The sequence below is a fragment of the Buteo buteo genome, chromosome 4 (assembly GCF_964188355.1).
Source record: "Buteo buteo chromosome 4, bButBut1.hap1.1, whole genome shotgun sequence".
In the NCBI taxonomy this organism is placed as follows: domain Eukaryota; kingdom Metazoa; phylum Chordata; class Aves; order Accipitriformes; family Accipitridae; genus Buteo; species Buteo buteo.
Window position 1 is genome coordinate 24,293,255 of NC_134174.1, and position 18,944 is coordinate 24,312,198.

Consider the following 18,944-nt stretch of genomic DNA (forward strand, 5'->3'; position numbering starts at 1 on the left):
TTGTCACATCAAAGGGAGTTGGTAATCTCATCACACAGGAAGAGAACAAGTAACAGACCTTGTTCCTGGTTGAACAGGGGAATGAAGTTATATTTAAATTGCAAGGAGGAAGAAATGGAATTTATTGTTCAGCTTCATGCAGAGAGGTGGCTGACTCACAGGCCTGTATGGCTGACGGTACTTTCAAGCAACAGCAGGAGATAAATGAATAAAGAGAAAAAAATGTCAATTTATGTTGACTAAAGAGGAAGCTAAAGAACAGCCATGACTTCCCACATACTTCTGCAAGGCAACTTTCTTCTGTTTCTATTGTATAGCCAGCAAGCAGAAGTTGGGGCCTGTGGCTAAATCTTATCTCCACAATTTTCATAGATTTTCTAACATGCTATGAAAACAAGCAGGGTCATAGAAAACTCATGAGATCAGGTTATTCCTCCATCTTGAAAAAGAAGATTTTTTCACTTCCACAATAAGTACTTTTGGATGCTAATAAAAAATAATTAAACAGCACTTGAGAAAAAACTTTTTGTGGAAAATAAGTCTTTGCTTATCTATATACATATATATGTATATATATATACAGAAATCATAATGAGAAACCCACTGCTCACAGAATGCACTTCGCACTTTAGACTCACTTTCTAAAGTCTGTGCTGTAAACCAGAACTTGGATAAGTGGAGAGGGTAACAATAAAGCTACCAATAAAACCAAGAGATTTGTTTTTCTGAAATTATTTAGCCCTTTTCTTTGTTGAACACTCAGGCTCACAAAATGTTGTCAAAAAGTTGTTTGTTAGCTCCTAGAAATATGATAAATACAGCTATTTGCAGAAGTCTTTGCGTTGGTCATGCCCCTTGGCCTTTTAAAAGCTCTTTGTGTGGGGGAGGTGAAAGAGGAAAGACTCTAAAAGCGCTGAAGACAAAACAGGGATGTGAGAACGGTGAACCAGCACCCTGAATCCACGGGCACTGCGCACCTTCGTTACACCACACTGAACCAAGAACTGCCTTTGAGAACAAACGAGGGCTGTTCCGCACACCCTGGGGCAGCTGGGTCTGCAAGGGTGATCATGCTCAGCAGCCCTGGCACCAAAAAGGAACGAGCCATCAGTCACGGTGAGACCCATCTCATGCCTCTGACATGAGCCCTTTCTAATAACCATCCTTCTAATGTACAAAACTCCTTTCCAGCTTCTCTCTTCCTTCTTTGCATTATTTTTTCTCAATGCTTTCTGCTTTCTGTCTGAGAACCCATCTTAGCCAGGCAGATTGCCTTAACTCTGCTACATTTAGCTTAGCACAGCAAGCTAAAAACCAGTCCCAAACAATCAGATCTAGTACTAAAAAAAAAAGTTTTCCATGAATTGTAGAGAGGAAAATAAGAGCAAAAAGGCAAATGTTTTTCCTGGCCAGAAAAACACAGTTTGGATCATGTGCTCCAAAAGCTACCCAGATACAGAAGCTATATTTTCCTGCCTTTGCTATTCCTTCCTCCTTCCCCTTCCTACCAGAGGGCTTTGTTTTGCTTTACAAGGAAACGTGATTCAATTTTAACTGTGAAACACAAAAGCCACTGTCTGAAATCAACACTTTTTTTTTTTTTCCACAGAAGAGGCATTAACTATGACTTTAAAGACTACCAAATGAGAGGGCTTTTTCCTCTAAAAATATGGTATAAAATAAAAAATATGATATTATAAAGTGGACCTATTTAGAAATATGTTGTACTGAGGTTTCTAACAAGATTTAGCCCAAATTATATCCACTTCTTTGAAAATCTTAACCTTAATTTTGAAGCTTTTCTGTTTTCTTTCTTCCTTCTCTCTATTAATCTTCCTTTTTTTTTGGCATTTCAATAAAAAACGAAATGTAATTTTGCTTCTTGCATAACTAGTAAAAACCAAGGGCCTTGCAGCATAACCTCAAATCCAGATTTTTGTGCAAATCAAGGAAGTAGTACAGTAATTTTCCATAAGAGTTTGTGTCTCATCTTTAAACTTATTCTCATTTTTCAAGCACAGGCTGCATATGCATATGGGGAACTCCCATAAGGAACTGGATTACTTTGGCATCGGAGAAACACCCTGCATGACTTAGACCAGGACACATCCTGAGGCTTGCAGCTCACCTAAACAAACTAGGTATGGAGCCTTCATACTACCCTGAGTCATGCAAAATCCCGTACTTACGCAATTTGAAGTAAACGATCCCTTTTGACACCCGTTGGGACAGTAACGTACTTCAGGTGGTGAATAACCTGTTCCCTCCAGAATTAGGGATTACCATAGGGATGACACCGTATCACCTGGGCCAGGCAGGAGCCGGGTGTGAGTGGGAATTACCTCGAGACAATGACTTGCTTCATGGTTAGGAGGCAAATTCATGCTTTGTCATCCAGCTACTTGTATCAGGGTTTCTGTATTTCAGAAGAGTTCGTTGGGCAATAAAAAAAACCCCTTGAAACCATTTCAGTCATTCACCCCACTGTTCCTAACCATGTGAACAGAAAGAGTTTTGGATTATACTCTCAAATAAAACTCACAAGACTTCCTGAGAGATGTAGGAGCCTACGTGTTTTGACTTTCAGTAGGAATCAGGCACACAATTCATTTGAATAAAAGGTTGATTTTTTTTCCACCTTAAACACAGATTAGGATTTCCATGACAAAACACAAAATTACACCTCTATTAGTAAATTAAAACATATTCTCATCGTGTGTTGGACTGGCAATGATGCACAGGGTCGAGTTTGCCCAATGTTTTCGCATCACTAGACGCTATTTTGGGGGCGCTCAAATCCCAAATAAAAGCAGGGAGACCCTCCACACTATTTTGCTCCCCTGCACTTCTTTGACTGTCCCAGAGGGACTGGAAGGGGACGAGTAAAGGGCAGCCGAGAATGGGTGCAGACAGCTGCCAAGGGACTGCCTCTTTTGCCATCTCCTGCCATTTCAGTATTTGACTTGGAAGATATTTTCATGGATGAAGTGAAAACCATAAATTGGTTTCTTAATCTTTCAGATTTTCACCCTTAATAAGGTGACAATAATAATAAACAGCAGTTATCATCAAAAAAGGTCATCTTCTGATGTGACTATAAAAGTGATATTGAGAATGATCTGCTTTTTTACTCTTCCTATGCATTTAGTTTAAAAGTCAGCAGTGTTTTGTCTTCTTTATCTAACTGCCAACTTTGTAAACCCAGCAGCAACCTAAGGGAAAGCTGGTAGCTTTCCACCCAATTAATCATTCCCAGCAACAAAGACTTTCAGATGTGTTCTCGGCCACACACTGGTAACCCCACTCTTCTTAAATTGCAGTTATATTTGTGCAGATCGCCCATCTTCAATGCATTCTCTTAGATATGACGTTTTGAAATTTGCTAAATTATTATTTTTATTGTGCACAGAAAGAAACAGAAACCCGCTCAGACTGAGCGATGTGACTCTGAAGAGCTAGCAGTGACAATATGCACTAACAGGTTATTTTTGTCACACAGATTAGCAAATACGTCCCTGAATTCATGCAGGATGTATCTTACTCTTGTGGAAAGGGCCAGCACGAGGACCATATGTCATTTGAATCCCATTTAAACACTATTTTAAAGGCACTAGTAGGATTTATGCACTCCATGACCCTTTTCATGGGGATTAATTTCCTAAGTGTCATTTTTATATTGTTTTCAAAGGAAAATTGCACTTTACGTTGAGGAAGTGGCACCATCTTGTGGCTGAAAATGAAAGTGTTTTTTTCTTTAGTAAATTTAGTTGGTTTTCACTTTTCTCTCATTCCCCCCCCCCCCCCGCTTTTTGTTCTCATAAATCTACAGAATAGCCTTTTGAGTCTAAAAAATAATCATTGTTTCAGAACACTTTAGAGCAGAGCTGTGCTCTATTATGCAAAAAGTGCACAATATTTTGATAACTTACAATGCTACACAGATTTCTGAGACATTGGCTAATGTCTATGAATGATTTTTGAAACTATTTGAGGTCAGCCCCAGAAAATTAAAAAAAAAAAAAAGCTAAAATACGTCTATCAATAAAATAATGACTACATTTGCAATGACAATGTCTTACTCCCAGAAGTGAGTCAAAATTGTTCAAATCCACATATAGAGGATTTCAGTTTGCTTAAAAACTGACCTGTGCCTTCACTCTGAGAATTATCAAGATGCAGACTAATTTTTCTCAGTCTTTTCTTTTTTTAAATACCTTAATTTCTTCTACTTTTAAAGGACTGGTCAAACTTGTCAGCAACCTACTGTGGAGACAGAAAAGAGAAGACCAAGAATAGATGATGATAGAGCATTACCAGCTTGTTTAATATGCAAACAGCTGTAGGGCTAAGAGTAAAATGTGTAGTGCTTGAGCTCATTTATTTAAAGGCATGCCCATAATCACTATCAGTCATCTCAGTGGGATTCACCTCTCTTTAGATATCACCCGTAGAAATGTCTATACCTGAACCGGTCACCAAGGCTCCTTTTGAAGTCACTATGGAGTAATAGTAGCTTTTAAGGTGCAGTTCATCTCATCATATACCAGATATCTGAAATAGATCAGCTGACTCATACCCTTCAAGTGCTTCTTTCTCTTCTTTGGTTATAAAGGGAAAATGATGTGATTAGTATAGACGTAGGTAGCTCCTGGAACAATCTGCATGCAGTCAAATGAATGAATCCCACCCCTTGTGCCTCATATAAACGACATTATCAAGATTTTTTGAGCCCTGTGGATGATATTTAATTCAACGCTCCAAATGACTTAATACAGACTATCTTATATATGGATTTCAAGAACAAGTTCTAAAGATCAAAACTGAATTAAGAGCCATTAAAATAGCTTAATATGGGGCTGCACATGCTGCGTCAAGAGGTTAGCATGATCCTTTGTGGTGAACCTATGAGGGGAACTGTATATTATAGCACTGGTAGCTTTACATTTAGAGGTCTTTTCAGTTCTTTTTGTCTGGGGTAAATGTACATATAAAATGGCATTCACAAAAGTTAATGTGCAAAGAAACAATAACTGCTCTTTTTAATCACTGAAATGCAAGTTAACCCTAAGATATTTCTTGTTAATTGCAGCTATTTTCCCAAATCAAAGTGCCAGAATATGAGTTGGGCTGTAAAGCACATGAGTATCTTCTTTCCAAAATCAGATCCTCATGCAAAGAATACAGTCCTGCATTGGCATTACTCCTTGTAAGCAAAACTCAGAGGCCATTTCCCTGTTGCTGAACAAGCAGCTGAAGTTCACAGCACCCAGGTAGAGCTCCTTCTTTTCACCCTGTTGCAGGACTAGCTGCTCCCAGAAGTGTGGGGACAAAACGAGAAGGCTGGTTGGTTTTGCTGCCCAACAGTTCCCCTACACCAGCAAAGCATGGAGATCCTCTCTGGTGAGATGAAGAGGTGGGACAGGTCTTGCCCATCTTCCTGGCGTGACACAGGACAGCAGTTTAGAGCCTTCTGCTGCCCAAAGCTCATGCGGGAAAAAAGACAATGTGCAAGTGCTTCCACCTTCACCGCCTGGCTGGACACACCTGGCACCCACATGTTTCTGGACACAGCTCTCAGAGTTTCCAATTCTTGAAGGTTAAGCTGCTAGGGGATTATTCATCTGGGCTTTATGCCACACCTTACCCTCAAGGAGATGAAGGTCTCCATTTTGGAACTGCTGACTCAGGAAATACCTGAGGGATTCCAGGTGGGATATATCCCATCTGAGACTTCCTCCCTATGATCTTCTCTTCTCTTGAGAAGAGATATGCCAGGGCACTACATGGATGCACATTGTAAAATAATGGCAGCATTTAATCATGAAGAAGCAAAAGAATGTAAAGAGATATACTTACATATATATAAAGTTGTAAAGGCAAATCATAAGAAAATACTTCCTGAAAATTTTACTTAGCAAGGCCATAATTAGCTACCTGTGAATTTGTAGGGATTAAGCAAGAGATATTAAAGTGAATGTAGCAAACCAGCCCAATTATTCACCCAATGAGGAAAGACATCAGAATCTTGTGCAATAAACTAAGAACATTTATTAGAAAATCAAAAAATTATAGAAACACAGTATGGATGTAATATGGGTAAGATATACTGTCTAGAAGTTAAGTGTTCAATGTTTAAGGAAAGAGGACAATCCCCAGCCCAACACAAAGCCCTCGGCAAATTTAGGAGTTTGCCTGGGCTCCGTGACTCCACATTTGTAGTAAGCATTTGCATAGACCAAAATCATTACAGAAATACTGCCTTAGGCAAGGCAAGAATCTGGTTGACCCTTTGGCCAATTCTTGGACTGAATCTTTTGATGTTAGAAGCAGCCTGGCTCATTTAAATGCTAGCCACTCCACCCACCTTTTCATCTCCTGCTATATTTCTTGGGTTGAAAATGTCCCTGGGACTAGAAGCTGTTTCTGCAGCACCCTGGGCCCAACAGCAAGCATGATGCAGATGGAACCTCTCCTGAAAGCTCTTCTCCTGCCATTTGCAGCCCATCATCACAGACTAAGGACAGCCATGTAATTTCAATGGAAAATCCTCTAAACTTTGCCTCATCAGTTTCAACAAAATTTAGAGTGAGACTGAAAGAACCCAGCACTGGTTTTATAACTGCAGAAAGCTTGGTCACCGCCATTCATCATACTGATTGCCATGTTAATTGTTGCCTTCACTGCACTTCCTTGATCTGCCTGTGTTAGAACAGGCAACACCTGAATATAGTTTCTCTTTTTCAGCAATGGTGATGGGGCACAATGGGGGAGCATTAGAAACACTGGAAATAAATTTACTGTTATGAAATGGAAGACAACAAAAGGTTTATCCAGATTTATCATCATTAAGATCTATCAATCAAAAAAGATTTATTTAACGTTCAGATAATAACACAAGACACAACCATTTTGGAATTTCTTAATTCAATAATCATATATTAAAAAAATCTTAGTGTTTATTATCAGGTCTCTATACCTTCGCTGCCTTCCATTCAGCTCAAAAGGGGCAGAATTCTTTTCAATAATATATCAAAAAGGGCTTTGATAGAATAGTGTAGGATTTTAAGTCTTAAAACAAGCAGCGGCTGAAAAGAGAATACACAAGGGTTAAGCACTGAGCTATGGCTGTTTGTCGGTCCAGGATTGTTTCTACACCTTTCATTAGCAAAAATCTCATTTACCTCACTGCAGGTAAGACTACACACTGGAGAGCCAGTCAGGTTCACAGTGCATTTAAATTCTCATACATCAGTTAAGCTCAACTTGCACCCACTACAGATCTCTTTGATTCATTGTAAATGTTTACCAAAGGAGGAGGTTTACATGTTTACATTTACGTGCCAGCTGCTTGCAAAACCTACAAACACATCAGCACTTTGAGAGCAGGAGGTTTTTCACATGATTTTGTATTCAAATTATCTTGGATGATCAGCAGCGACTTCAAAAATCCATGTGAGGAAGCAGAGCTACTCAAAGTTTTCTAAGAAAAAGCTCTACCATCTTGGAAGTCCTGCCTGTCCTCAGGCCCTGGGCTGTAAAACCTCATCCAGACAGTACAGCCCCATTAAAAGTTCAGTTACAGCCTTAGCTGGTGCAAAAGTTCCAGTATAATAGGCATCTGTATGGCCAAAGACAAACAATGTTCTTCAACGTTGTTGAAGGCAAATAGTTCTTCTCTGGTGAGAATTTTCCTTTACTTAAGTGGCCAGGAGGCATTCCTGTTGGAACAGCAGTGCAGGACAAGAAAAATCGGTGATGATATATGTACTAATACATATACACACACACACACACACACAAATGCTCCCATCTCTGCAATATGTGGCAATTTCAATGAAAGCAACTCTAAATGAGCATGCCGCTTTCTGGATGGCGGGCTATCATGAGACAAGAAGTACTGATGCATTACAGACTTGTAAAGTGCCTGTTTTGCTGGGGGGGAGAGGTGTTACCCCCTGGTGTGAAAGTACTGCTAATCTTTAGAGAGTATATTATGGCTGATTAACTTTATGGACTGCATTGGTTAATGGACGATTTTGTTTCCAAATATTTTAAATCTCTGATTGCTGGCTCAGAAGCATGTGTTGAAACACAACCCATTTGTGTGGATTGTTTACTGGGGTTTGTTTGTTTGCTTGTTGAAACTTTTGGCATAACTTTAGCTATTCAGTTTCATCAAGAGAAAAACAAGTACAGCAAAGCACAAATTTTGAACTTTTATTAGTAACTGTGCTTTTGAGGGAGAAGGGAAAGTTAGACCGGTCGACCACTAACCGTAAGCAACCGTTTGCTTTAAATTAACAAAGAAGAAATAACATGTAGAAGCAGAGACAGTGAACAAAGTAATTGCTACAAGACAGAAAGTGTCAATAGCAGTACTCTCTAACAGTGGCAGGGCCTCACTGCATTTCTCTTTGGCACTTCTGACAAGCCCAGTGCTGAGCCGTGCAGAGTCTGTGTCCACACATACAGCTTGCGGTCACCTTGAGATGCCCTTCCCCAGGAACTAACACCAGTGCCATATCTGAAGCGATCTAGAGATTGTGATAGCGGAAGGGTGAAACCAAGAAACGATTTGCACGTCATCTGCATGACCAGCAGAAGGGATTATGTTGGGAGTGGTGGGGTTTGTGCTCATGAATCTGTGTAGGCTTTGAGAACCACACTGAGAATTGCCTACCACCAAGGAGGGTCTGCGTCCAAAGACTTCACCACGAGCCCAGCCCGGCAACTAGGGGCAACTTCACCACAGTGTGATCGTGCGCTGGCACTTGTGAGTGCTGGGGTTCGATCAGAACAGGAATCTCACACACTCCCAGCCTACTGGTATTGTCTTCTCTGCTGCTCCAGAAAGCTGTCCAACGTCTTCACAACTCCTTTTTTCAGCATTCTTCCTTTGCGTCAGTACAATATCATCTGTGATTGCTCTGGTTTCCTCCTCAATGTGTATGCTCAGCATCCTGAGTGGGTTGCCTGGCCTTTACATTTGCCAAACTATTCTTTTTAATGTTGGAAAAATTAATTTCCCCTATGCATATCTTATTTTTCTGTGACAAGAATGGTGTTTGCATTTTTTTATAATTTTTAGCACATTTACATTTTTCACTTATAAGTTAGCCAGAGGTTGTAAGGGTAAAACCTGTGGCTAAATTCTGCAGTTGCAAGAGGGTGAACTCGAAGCCAAATTCATAGTTATGGGAGATAGAGCAAATGTTGATGAATCCACAAAGTAAAGTTAGAGGAAATTATTTTTCTAAATTTTGTATGCTTAAAATATGCATCTGGAAGTATTGTGATAGTTATTTGCATTTTATTGATATACTAGTTTCAAATTATGCTTGCAAGAACAATATCCATCTCTAATGGGATACTGAAAGAAAACACAACAATTTTTTATTTATATGGCTGTTGCTTTATTCCTGTGGGCAAACACCATTTAGATAATTGCTGCTGCCTGGTGGGTCGTGTACCATCAGATAGTCCATCTTCCTGATGGGATGCTAGAGGTGTTCTTGCCCAGCAGTTCCCAGAGTTACTGCTTTTGCATAGCTACACAAATTCTCTACAAGCTGTTCTCCAAGATACCGCAGCTTAGTGCCCCCGCACCCAGTGAAAGAAATCTATCCTTCAGCGTTTGTAGAAGTGTATTTTTTAATAGGATTGCATTTAAATTTCTATAAAGGTTGTCAATCCAATGCTTATGACTCAGAATGGAAACATCCTCCCAGAGGGACTTTATTTAACCACTGACTTCTACATACAGAGTGAGCAGTACACTGTAAAGAGAGGTTATAAACTTTGTTTTAAACTAACCAGCAATAAGTTCTGGCTTCAGCAGTTTTATTACTTTTTAGTAAATGAAGTAGAGATTGTCTATTATTGGAAAGTGCTAAATAGAATGAAAAAGCTTTTTGACAAGACCTGTCAGACATATTTTATCATGTATTTTCTATTCAGAGCAATTTCACTGCTGCAGACTAAACAGAGACTTAAATTAAGCTTTGACAGATTTGTTTAGAAGCTACTGTTCTCCAACAGACCCCAAATCATTTATTATTTTTACACAACTTAAGACAGAAGGATTCTGAATTCCTTTCATAGCAGTGACTGGTTTTATTATTACTTTTTAGATGGTAAGATACCTAAAAGACAAATATGAGCAGAAAAACTAGAGGGATTTTCTGACTTATTGAGTCCTGTCCTTTGGCGTTAAAAGCAACACTTTATAGAATCACTTTGATAAATGTCTTGAGCTCCAGCTTAAAAGCAGTTCAATATTTTGCCCCCACTTAATCTTGCTGGAGACACATTACAGACTATCCTCACAGTTTGGAATCGGTAAATTTCTGTCTAAATGTATCCCTTATTAATTTCTTGAACCAATGTTGCCCTTTCCTTTAAAAAAAAGATATTTCTTCTCTAATGTGTTCCTCCTAAAGTCCCTCATCACCTGATAAACGAGGAGGCAGCCACTGTGGATTGTTTGAAAATTACATGTATGCACAGAAATTACATCTATTCAACAGAAATTGTATCTATTCAATGATCAGGAAGTACACTATATTTAAACACGTATGTATTTTCTCAGGTCTTCTGTCATTTTGTTTTGCCGTGATACCTCATCACCTCTTCCCTATTCTCCCAGACATGCTATCTTTCCTCTGAACCTGTTCCAAACTAAATTCATCTTCTAGAAAATGGGCAGAGAATCACAGACATTATTCCTGACAAGGTGCATTAGGGTCTTGCACAGTGGCACTGATACCTCCCCGGCTAGAGCGGGAATCTCTCCTCCGAAGCCCCCGGGATTGCAATCTCCTTTCCAAGGCCGCATTGCCAGGGCAGCTCCCAGCTGTTCCCGGGACTCCCCCTCAGTCGTTCTCAACCGAGACACTGCAGCACAGCGCTTATCCCTACAGAATTTCATCTCATTCCTATGACTCATCCTCAAAGCCACTGTGCTCTCTCTGTCTAATATTCTGATCCTCCTCGTATTCAAAGACAATAAATAATGGATAAAGACAGCTCATATTGCAAAATTCAGCAGGCCGCAGGTTATGGATTGCATCGTATTTGAAATAAACCACACATGGTTATAGAGACTTTGGCAAATATTCTGTATATTCAAGAACAACATTAAAAATTGAGTGGGTTATTATTTCATCAAAAACATTTTTTCAGTGTAAATATGAATCGATTTTTGTCTCCTGATTTTTGAAAGTTTAGAGTTCATGCATTTATTCTAGTCCATCTGCTTTATACCATTCCTCAGGCAACCAGCTAACACTGGATTATTTCAGTGTGAAGGAAGCCTCCATACGACACAGGCCTGCGTAATACTCTCTTTCAGCCTTGACCTTGCACGCAGAGATAGCCAGAGAAAGAAGAAGTATAGATACAGTGCAGCAGTTGAACAGACCCAAACCTGCCTTGGAGATTGGAACTATGATTCAGTTATACTTGGTTAAAGATTTTGGGTTACAGAGCACCATAAAACTTGTAAGACCACCCATATTCGCACAGGGTTACGCTACGATTATAACCATAAGCAACCTAGAAAAGAAAATGAATTTATTTCTTAAGGTTACACGTTGGCAATCTAGACGACATGTACAAACAGGAGAACATAATAACTAAAGGTTGTCTCTTCTGCCACTAAGAACATTTCTCATGTTTTCTTGTTCTGAATTGATCACTGTAGCTAGTAGAAATCAAAATACCTATCCAAAATAATTGTCAGAATGTATCATTATGGGAATAATCCTATATTGCCTATATATACTGAAATATCATACCTCATCCTACTGCAATGCGTAGGTAGTATTAAAATAGGATAAAAATCATACTGAGCCTTATTCCATCTGATTTGAACAAATTACTTTCTACCACAGTTAAAAATGGCTTAGCTTTTAGGAAGTTCAGTGAAAAATTAACCCTCCCTTAAGCAAACACTCTGCAGGCTATGCTTATGGAAAATTATTCTCACAGTAATCAGCTGTACATGCTGACAAACTTGTTCTTTTCTGGTTGCCTAGCTGTCTACCAACCTCCTCTGGCTCCCCGCCATGACCTCTGTGAAAGAACTGCTATAGCAGTAGCAAGTATTTTCCCAGAAAGCCTTGTTAACTGTGCTGTAGGTTTCGAGTTTCTGAACAGCAACTCGCCGTACTGTAATTACTGTGAGAGTATTTTAAATGAAGATGTTTGGTTTCATCTTTTAAATAGATATGAGAAAATTCAAGGCCAAGAAACCTAACTGGACAAAGCAGGCCAGCACTGCATGTTATGTCGTTGCAGCAAACACTGCAAAACCAAGTCTGGAGTTCAAATAAAATCAGTTCTGGCCCTCTTAAAATCCACAAAAATATCCTATCAGCTGAAAAACGGTAGGTCTGAAGCTGAGGTATATATATATTTTAACACATGTGATGGTAGCCTTGAAGAACCATGACATCTACAAAAAAAAAGTTACACATCTTCCAAAATTTATTTGTCATAAAGAAGTATAGAAAGAAAATTGATTGAAGGAACTTAACACAATTTCTCTACTTCAGGTTGTAGCACACAGAATCAGTATTTATTCAAGGATGGCTAATTTTAGGAGGCAGACTCCTGTGGATGTTCTCCAAGCTTAATGTCAACTCCCTCCAGATCAGCCGCTGGATTCTCATAGGTGTTTCCAAGGCACCTGGGCACCAAATCTATACAGGGCTTCAGGCACTGCTGTGCTACACATACAGCAGTATTTTAGTTAGAAAAAGAAAAAATCAGCTAGATTAGTTCTCATAGGACAACTTCTTCTCCTTCAGGTTGAGTCGATGAGCATGAGCAAAGTAGATTTCCACATAAAGCACTGATACCATTTGTATGTGCCATCTTAACATACCATGGGAAGAGTCCTTAATTGCACGTAATAATAGGGTAGCCAAGAAACTACCAATTAAAATAACTTGGCTGCCTGTGCTAATTTCTAGATATTCCTAAGGTCTTAAGGAAACTTGATTATCTTTACTTATTAGGATGCAATCAAAACCAAAGATTTACTTTTAGACTTCCTTATCTCTGAGGTGAACCAACTGGACAGACTGCAGATTTTCTTGTTGATGCATCATAAACATAAGCAACAGTCAATTGACTGCACATATAGTTTTGAAAAAAAAAAAAAGATGTTTTTCATCCATCTTCTCAAGCCAGTTTGCAGCATGTTCAATTTCACTGTTTGTATTTGTTAAAGCTCCTATAGTCTTCTAGATTCGTTAAGCATATTCTCTTTTTCCTATAAAAACAACATATTTCACCACACCAGTGGCTCTAGTTGGCCTGGAGCTGATACAAGTAAACTCCCTGAACACAAAAATCAGGCTGATCAAGATATGCACGTTCTCAATCTTGCTTTATGAGGTGGAGCCATACGCGTTCAAGAATACTGATGCATAAAGACTGCTCTTTTTCTTTTTTTTCCCCTGAATATTTGCATCAACTAGCAAAACTACACAGAAGCAAGACAATTAAAGAGGCACTAAGGCACCAGAGACAGTCTGATGCAACAGAGATGCCCCAGGTCTGGACCCATCTGCAGATGAAGGCTGACCTTTGATGGGATCTCGCTCTTTGGTCTCCTGGAGGGCAGCAGCAGCAGAACAGGACCAGCAGGACACGGCCAGCCCTGACACAGCACAGGGCTGCTGTAGGGATCTGGTGGCGTGAGCCCCAGCAAGAACCAAGGTGCGGTTCATGCCTATTCCTTAGGGTTGTTATGTGCCAGATACAGAAGGGAAAAAAAAGAAAAAGAAAAAGAAAAAAAACCTACATGAAAGTTATTAAGTCATCAACCAGGATCCAAATTGTAATTGTTGATGAGTTGCATTACTTATTTGCCAGCTGTTCGTTGACCTATTGGGAGCAAACAACTGATCTCAAGCCAGCTCCTAGAGGGCGAGTACGTACATAGTATTTAGTGCTTACAGTAAAAAGGGTGGATTTTGAATGTACTTGCCTGTGCTCCCCTCTGCTCAGTAAGGACGAGGCTTCCTGGTCAGAACCACACTGATCAGGATGGGAGGTCAGTCACGCTGCAAACAAGAACTGACGTTTCAAAGTCAGAGCAAGATTTCTGTTGTTAAGGAAATGTGCTCTAACAACGGATTTGCAGATCGCAGTAAGGAAAGAACATGTTTTTCTTTTTCTTTTTTTAACTGGTGAAGTTCTTGAGCTTTATGGTGGCTGATTAATGGCTGAAGGGAGACTTCATTACATTGAATTTAAAAACTGTCAGGAAACTTAGAGGAAGGCATAAACATTCCTTTCAATACCTGTGGATAAATCAAAATGAACTTATTTACTCCACTCATGGTTATTGCTGGGTGTAAAACTCGGAAGTCACACCTCTGCTGAGGTATAAACCAAGCAAAGAGGATAAAAAGAGTGTTTCAACAAACTCTGCGCTATACAATTTTGAAGACGAGCTTTGATGCAAGGCTGGATGCTAGCTGGGCTGGGGAAAGAAAAATGTTTTCCTCTAATTTGCAGAGCAGCTACAGAACTGTTCCACAGCTACTGCAGGCAACGATCAATAAATAAGTACTAAGAGGAGAGAGAGGATGCCTTAAATTCCAGTATGTTGTTTGGTCCATCTTCTCCACAGTCCTGAAAAGGAGACTGATACAGTCCGATGCTTCAGGCCACAAAGGAATTGTAGAGGAGCTCTTGAAAAGAGCTAGATCTCCCCATAACTGATTTCAAAGTTAAAATGGAATTGCTCCTATCTTACCCCAGCATATTGGAAGTAGGATTCTACATTCAAAGCAAAATCAATGTTATCCTTTGCTGAGGGAAGTGGAAGGGCACAAATTACTGTCCTTCAAGTAAACAGTCTGAGGTCGAAAATGAGGGCTAGAAAAGATACAGCAAACAGAAAGACATGCATAACAGGCACTACAGGGAGAGAAAAAGTTCTAGCTGGCACCCTAGACTGCATTCGTGTGAGAAATGAAAGAACTTATTGTCCCATGGAATTGGTTCTCAGGCTCTAGCCTGCTCACTCTCACAGCTAGGACGCTCTGCTGCGTGGCCTGCCCGCAAAAGGAGAGGATTCTTCCTACTGACACTACACTTCCACATCCATATGGAATCAGCAGAGGCTTTCCTAATTAAAATAAAACTTAATTGTCAACTTTTGCAACTTCTGTTGCTAATTCATGTCCTTCTGTAATTGAAATCTACAGGATGTGAAATCAATATAGAGAAAAAAGCATAGGCTCCAGATCCTCTTTCTTCCAGACTATGACCCGCCTGAAACAGGTAACATAAAATCTCTGAGAAAGGAAATGCAGTGACTGAATCTGAAATGAGCCGTAACTTAATAGATGATTCAGTTACCTCCAGAGCGGGCTGGGATTCCTAAACATTTAAAGGTTCAGTGCACAGAGCAGAAGTGAATGAACCTCTTGTCATTTAACTAACATGTTATTTGCCATTGATTCAGTAATGATGCAAACCCAGTCCTCTTTGATTAGGTCTCTGTCGAGAAAAACAACATGGTTTACTTAAAAAAGAGAACTTTTGTCTTCACAGCCCGAAACCCACTTCCAACCACAAAGACGGTTCCTTTTTCCACTTACCACAAGCGGTTTTGCAGTAAGTGGACTGGTGTTTTCTACAGGCCCAACCAAAAAGGGTGTTGAGGGAAACTAGCCCTTCCTCTCTTTTGTTCATTCCTGGGCTGCCCTGTTGACATACCCCTCCCGTGCGGTGACAGTAATCATACGCTCTCATTCCTGATTTCCCCCAGCCACGCTTATGTGGTCACTGCAGTGAGGTTTGCACTTGTCCCAGGCTGCTCCACTTGTCACTGAGAATCACACGAGATGGAAGAGAGAGGGTAGGAAATTTTTTTCTATGGAGAGCTGCATTCTCCTTTAAGCCTGCTTGTTCTTTGGTGTAATCGACTGTCTCTTCATCTTAAGGAGAGTAAGAAAACCAAACTGTGTGACATAAATTCAGCACTGGGACAAAATCAAGATTTGGGAAATACAGTGACGCTACTGAAGAAAAAAGAAATCCATGAGAACTAACTTCTTCTTGCATTTAGGTAATTCAGACTTTGATAAAACCTTCAAAATATGATTTGTAGTGCTAGAAAAATGAACTTTAAGTAGAAAGTTTTCCTCACCTTTTTACTCCATTCTCAATTGCAGAATGTTATTTCTGAAATTGTGTGCATATTTAAACTCTGAAACTCGAAGTATGCAAAATTACTGTAGAGGTCCACATTTAAAGACAAAATTCAGAGATACATATTTTCTGTCAAAGATAAATCTGACAAGGATAATAAAAACTGTTTATTAAACAATATAAATCTTTAAAATCATTACACTTGCTTATATCGATACACGTTATATCACTTCCAATGTATTTCAGTACCTTGGTGCTATGAACTGGTACCCTGAAACGGAAAAATACAGCAGCTTCCCATAGAGGTTACAGACATCAGCAGTGGGTAACACAGCTTGAACCCTAAGGACTATGGTGAGAAATTCAGAGGAAAGCCTCGGATAAACAATGACAGCAATTTCCCTAACAGAGGTCAGAAAGAGCACTGCAATTTCTTCACAATATAGACAGGTAATTCTAGCTGGTGGCTTTGCTCAGGAGAACTTTGCTTGAAATTGGATGTTTTATGCAGGAATAACAGCTCTTTGCTGATATTACTGCAAATGTAAATATCAAAGGCAAAAATCTATTTTTCAGTGGGTCCCTTGGACCACATACTGGTATCTCCATTTCCCTTCAGGACTCGATGCTTTGCCATGAAACAAAACCAGAAACAGCTTTTGCATAATTAATGAAACACGGGGTCTGAAAATAGTCCTTTTTTCTTCCCTTTCCTGCCTACCCCTATTAAAAAAAGCAAACAAAATCCTAACAATAGAGCCTGAAGGTTAAAGGGCCCTCACGAATAGCTACCAGCCAGCTGGTTGAAGAACAGTATGAAGAAAAATGTATCACCCCTAACACCCAGAACCCTCTTTGAATGGCAAGATCTACACAATAAGGAACAAACAGCAAAAGATAACAGAAAGGAGAAAAAAAATCAAGGAACCTAAGCGGTCAGAGAGGGGAGGACAGTACCAGCATGTACCTATCCAAGGTATACTATATTTTTGGCTATTTACACTATGACCACCAACAGAGGTATGTAAATTTCCTTGAAATGGCTTTCGCTATAAAACAATTGCTTGTTTTATTAAATGAAAAAAAACCCAAAACACCAAAATACCGAGTGTCTTGTAAAGTGCTTCCATGTGTTTTATCTTTTTACATACATTTTCAACGAGCGAAATGCTGCCAATATTCTTTAGCTAAAATATTTCCCCTTCCACTAAAATATGCACATACTTACACAAGAAAGGAATGAAAACTGAACAACCCAGGATTGCTGAAAACTACTTTGGAAGCAAAGGCCCAAGCCACTTCTGCGAGATCTGCAGATTGAGGAGTCCTACATATGCATGTGTTTTAAATTCTTTTTCTGCTGGAAGCTCAGGATTTTCCACGATATTCTCCCTTACACTTTTGGACACAGTTACAGGCTCTTAAGTACAGGGAAAAGGGCCTATAAGCAGAGCAGAAGGGGTTGCCATCTGTTCCTGCCTGATCTTTTGGAAGATGTGAAGAGAAGTCAGTGCAGCTTTGTACAAAGATTTGTGTTCACATGTTTTCCTCCTGTGCTTCTCTAGTTCCTTTCCGCCTGTGCTTCTTCAGTTCTTTCCTACAACACAAAGTAAATCACCACGGGGGGGATTGCTTTAGCACCTTCCAGATGGACAATGAATTTATCAGAAGATGTGAAGCCAACACATTCTTCACCTAAAAACGCTGAGAAAACTAGCAAGATGCTCATTTTGACATCTGGTTTACACCTTTGCACACGAGAAGCATGAGCACGTCTTTCGTGCAGCTGAAAGCCAGGCTGGGCATAACGCAGCCGTGCTCTGGGTCTTCAGGCTTTGAAAGGTCTTCAACCTCCATCCCACTGCCGTCACACGGAAAGAAGCAGGGGGAAGAGAAATCTAGCTGACAAAGGCTGCTGATTGCATACATGCTTTCTCCTCAGCAGCTGACCCCCAAGACCCTGAAGCACCCACTACCATTTTTCGGTATTTCACCTCAGAGTGTAGCGGCCTGCGTCAGGCAGGGTGATGGCGGACACCCCCTCCTGCCTCCCTGCGCACAGCCGGGCCGTCGTGCCCCCCGCACGGCCAGCGCCGTGAACCACGCGTCGCAACACAACCGACCCGGCCATTCGTATGGCACACCACGGAGAAACATTTCCGTGTCTGTCACAGAAGGCGAGGAAGATTTTCGAGTTACCGATTAAGTCAGGTTTCACTGAAAATTTCAGGGTGTCCAGCACACCCTCGTTCCCCGTCCCCCCGGCGTGAGGCCCGGCCACCCCGCGCACTCGCTCGGGGACGAGCCTCCCCTCAGCCCACAGCGCCCCTTCACGGATTTCGGGATCTGTCGGCACCCCGGGCGACCTCCCCCGCTGACCCGGCCTCCCCCCCCACCGGGCCGGCACGGCTCCACGGCCCCTCGCCCGCGCTCCCCTTCCCTCAAACCCTGCCCCGGCGGCTCCCACGGCCCCCGAGACAGGGCCGCGCCGGGCCCCATCCTGGGCTACGCGGCGGCGGGGACGGCGGGGACGGCGACCGCTCCTTCCTCTTCTTCTTCCTCTTTTTCTTCCGCCCCCGCCCAGCAGCGGCCAGGCCGGCCTGGCAGGTATTGAGGGGGCGGGCGCGGGCGGCGGCGCTGGCCAGCGGGCTGCCCCGGCGCGGCGGGAGCGGAAGGCGGCGCCCCCCCCTCCGCACGGCGCATGGTCGCGGCGGCAGCGCGCTCGCCGGCCTCCCCCCTGGCTGCCGCGCGCTGTGGTCTCGCCCGCCCCC

At 41.2% G+C, this 18,944-nt stretch overlaps 2 long non-coding RNA genes across 2 annotated transcripts; one reads left to right on the top strand and one right to left on the bottom strand.

Annotated features, from left to right (window-relative positions):
• Positions 1-973: 973 nt before the first annotated feature.
• LOC142030557 (uncharacterized) lies at positions 974-4,269 on the top strand. The gene is made up of 3 exons (XR_012650223.1): positions 974-1,116; positions 2,022-2,141; positions 4,238-4,269. It is a non-coding gene; the product is annotated as an uncharacterized LOC142030557 (long non-coding RNA).
• Positions 4,270-16,325: 12,056 nt separating this feature from the next.
• On the bottom strand, positions 16,326-18,812 carry LOC142029846 (uncharacterized). Its single transcript, XR_012650041.1, has 2 exons — positions 17,869-18,812; positions 16,326-17,770 (listed from the first exon to the last, which is right to left on the bottom strand). It is a non-coding gene; the product is annotated as an uncharacterized LOC142029846 (long non-coding RNA).
• Between the last annotated feature and the right edge of the window lie 132 nt (positions 18,813-18,944).